Source organism: Schistocerca gregaria, chromosome 2 (assembly GCF_023897955.1).
Source record: "Schistocerca gregaria isolate iqSchGreg1 chromosome 2, iqSchGreg1.2, whole genome shotgun sequence".
Taxonomy (NCBI): domain Eukaryota; kingdom Metazoa; phylum Arthropoda; class Insecta; order Orthoptera; family Acrididae; genus Schistocerca; species Schistocerca gregaria.
Window position 1 is genome coordinate 360,228,522 of NC_064921.1, and position 4,096 is coordinate 360,232,617.

The window sequence follows — 4,096 nt, forward strand, 5'->3', positions numbered from 1 at the left end:
AACCGCGCGACCGCTACGGTCGCAGGTTCGAATCCTGCCTCGGGCATGGGTGTGTGTGATGTCCTTAGGCTCGTTAGGTTTAAGTAGTTCTAAGTTCTAGAAGACTGATGACCTCAGATGTTAAGTCCCATAGTGCTCAGAGCCACGTTTCTTTTTTTCTTTTTTTTTTTTTTTTTTTTGTTAAGCTGTGAATAACTTTGCTTTTTTAGTTGTGATCAGTAGCCAATGAACGACCTCGTGCAAATTTTGTCAACGTCTTGTAGGTAAATAAATTGAATGAAATAGTAAGAAAGACACTGACAGGCGCTGCTGAAATGGTTTAAAAGAATTTCATCGTAAGGTTAAAAGTAGAGAATTCACGTGCTTGTACACGTAATTTTTGTGAAGTAACAAATACCACAGGGCAATCACATAGAGTGACATTAAAACATTGGAAATTTTGTTGAGACTAGAGCACGCAGATAGACTATCAAGATCATTGAGCAATAGTACGATTAAAAATCTTTTAAGCAAACAAGAGAAGTGTAGACAAGCAAGGCATTAACTCTAACGAGCGCATGGCAAGGAGAAATTTGTAGCTGATCTCTCTAACACAAGACCTAAGCGCACAGGAATTAGAGAGAGATTTTGCACTGCCAGACCGGGACTAGGACCCAAGGGCTTTGCTTTTCGAGGCCATAAACTGATAGACTGGTAATACACCTGACAACGTCTACACTGACGGAAAAAAAATCGCTGCACCGAAAGAAAATTAATATAGAGTAATGACATTTCAGGAATGCGTTTGTCTAGGTGACATATTTAAGTGACTACCACCGCAAGATCACAGGTTAATACGAGGGTTGAAACTTTAATAATGGCAACTATTTATTTACAGCTCATACAAAATACATACGTGTTTCAAAGTTTTACTGACCTTCAAAGTAGTCACCAGCATTGTTTATAACCCGCTGCCAGCGATGTGAAAGTCGTAGGATACTCTTAGCGGTGCCAGTTGTGTTGACAGTTGGAGCGGCACGGTCTATTTTCCGACGAATTTGTAGCAGTTCTGAAGCGAATGCCGTGAAGTGTTTCTTTCAGTTTAGAAATCGAGGTGAACTTAGGAGGACTTAAGTCAGAGAGTGCAGTAGGAGGTACAGCCCCCTCAGTCAAACAAATCAGTAACAGCTTGCACCGTATGTGCTTGAGCATTGTCCTGCAAAATGATGGTCATGTCCTGCAGAAAGTGTCATCACTTCTGTCTCTAAGCTGGTCGTAGGATGTGTTCCAAAAATGAACAGCATAGGGACAGAAGTGATGAGACTTTCTGCAGGACATGACCATCATTTTGCAGGACAATGCTCAAGCACGTTCAGTGCAAGCTGTTACTGATTTATTTGACAGATGAGGCTGCTGCGTGCTATACCACCTACTACACTCCCCTGACCTATGCCCTCGTGAGTGCAACTCGATTTGTAAACTGAAGGAAACACTTCACGGCATTCGCTTCATAACTGCTACAAATTCGTCAGGCAATAGACAGCGCCGTCCGAACTGTCAACACAACTGGCACTGCTAAGAGTATCCTACGACTTCCACATCGCTGGCAGCGGATTATACCTACCGCTGGTGATTACTTTGAAGGCCAGTAAAACTTTGACACACGTATCTGTTTTGTACGAGCTGTAAATAAATAGTTGCAACTATTAAAGTTTCAACCGTCGTACAAGCGCGAGATAAGTCATTGCAAATGTGAAATGCTGGTACATTAATAACCGGTGTAGCACCAGAATGTTAAATGCAAGCATGCATGGCTCATACACTTTGTTGTTCTGGTACCGGACGTCAGTTTGTGGGATGGAATTCCATGCCTGTTGCACTTGATCGTTCAATACAGGGACGGTTAATGCTGTTCGTGGATGACGCTGGAGTTGTCGTCCGTTAATATACCGTATGTGATCGAATGAGGACAGATATGGTGATCGAGCAGTCCAAGGCAACATGTCGACACTCTGTAGAGCATGTTGGGTTACAACAATAGTACGTGGACAACCGTTATCCTGTTGGAAAACGCCCCCTGGAGTGCTGTTCATGAATGACAGTACGACAAGTCGAATCACCAGACTGACGTATAAATTTGCAGTCAGCGTGCGCGGGATAACCACGACAGTGTTCCTGTTGTCACATGAAATAGCACCCAGACCACAACTCCAGATGTAGGCCTAGCGCGCAGACAGGTTGGTTGCAGGCCCTCAACTGCTCTCCTTCTAACAAACACACGGCCATCTCTGGCACCGAGGCAGAATCATCTTTCGTCAGAAAACAGAACAGGGCTCCACCCTGTCCTCCACTGACCTTTCGCTGGACACCACTGAAATCGCAAATGGCGGTGGTTTGGAGTCAGTTGAATGCACGCTACAGGGCGTCTGGCTCTGTGTTGTCCTTGAAGCAACGTATTTGTAACAGTTGATGCGTTACTGCGATCCTAAATGACATTCGAACTACTGCTGCAGATGCAGTAAGGTGCGCCGCAGCCATACGCCGAACAAATAGGTCTTCCCTCTCGGTAGCCCAGAGCCCGGTCTTCTTGCGATCGTACATTCACGTTATCACTGCTCCCAGCAGTCATGTACAATGGCTACATTGCTTCTGCTGTATCGCAGAAGGAACATCCAGCTGCTGGTACTATCTTCGAATACTCTGAGCTGTAGGAGGTGCTGTGCTGCACTCTCGAATAACGCCGCCGATTTCTAACTGAACTGCGCCTGTGAACTGCATGGAGAAATTAAAACACCCGATTTGAGAAAGTATTCCGTACATGTCATGAGCAGCTAGTTCGACGACCCTCATGCATTGGAAGTACCGTCGAAGAGAAAAACGATGTACCACGAAGGAATTATCCGAACAGAACGGAAATAGGTAAATACGGCGTAATGTACAGATAGACGAATGGTTACAATTTGAAGAAAATGGATGATTTATTCAGGAGCAAGTTAATTACGGACAACGGCCTTGCCGCAGTGGTAACACCGGTTCCCGTCCGATCACCGAAGTTAAGCGCTGTCGGGCTGGCCTAGCACTTGGATGGGTGACCATACAGTCTGCCGAGCGCTGTTGGCAAGAGGGGGCACTCAGCCCTTGTGAGGCAAACTGAGGAGCTACTTGATTGAGAAGTAGCGGCTTCGGTCTCCAAAACCGACATACGGCCGGGAGAGCGGTGTGCTGACCACATGCCCGTCCATATCCGCATCCAGTGACACCTGTGGGCTGAGGATGACAGTACAGCCGGTCGGTACCGTTGGGCCTTCCAAGGCCTGTTCGGACGGAGAGAAGTCAATTATGCGTTAGTCCACCTCTATCACTTACGCAAGCAGTTAATCATTCTTGACATCGGTTGACAGTTTTGTTGGATGTCCTCCTCAGGATTATCGTGCCAAATTTTTGCCAACTCGGGCAACCCCAAGCTGGCATGAGGGCTCTGTCCATAATTCTTCAAACGTTCTCAGTTATGAAGACATCCGGCGGCCTTGCTGGCCAAGGTGCTATTTGGTAAGCATGAAGGTAACCGGTAAAAACTCTCGCTGTGTGAGGGCAGGCTTTACATTGCTGAAATGTAAGACCAGGATGGCTTCCCATGTATGGCAACAGAACAGGGCGTAAAATATCGCCGACGTACCGCTGTGCTGTAACGGTGCTATGGATGACAACCAAAGGGGTCCTGCTATGAAAAGAACTGATATCCCAGACCATCATTACTACTGGCTGTCTGGCCGTATGGCGGACGGCAGTCATCCTGGTATCCCGTCGCTTTCCGCAGCGTCTCCAGACACCTCTTCGCTGGACATCGGGGCTCAGTCAGAAGCGGGACTCATCACTGAAGCCAATTCTTCTCCAGTTAATGATATTCCATGCAGAAAGAAGAATGAGTTGCCATTCCTCCGCAGACACTGAGACAGCCCATTGAATCTGTTCTCACCAGAGTACAAACCGTCATAAAGGCAAATGGTTGACACAACCCACTACCAGGAGGCCACATACTTTTGCTCAGGTAGTGTATGGCGCATCAACTACTAAAATTCTGAATGTTTTTAGATTCCAAGCTAATATTGACAAAAAC

The 4,096-nt window shown here is 46.4% G+C and overlaps 1 pseudogene; it reads left to right on the top strand.

Annotated features, from left to right (window-relative positions):
* Positions 1 to 2,981: 2,981 nt before the first annotated feature.
* LOC126337190 (5S ribosomal RNA) lies at positions 2,982 to 3,099 on the top strand (annotated as a pseudogene).
* The last annotated feature ends 997 nt before the right edge of the window (positions 3,100 to 4,096 follow it).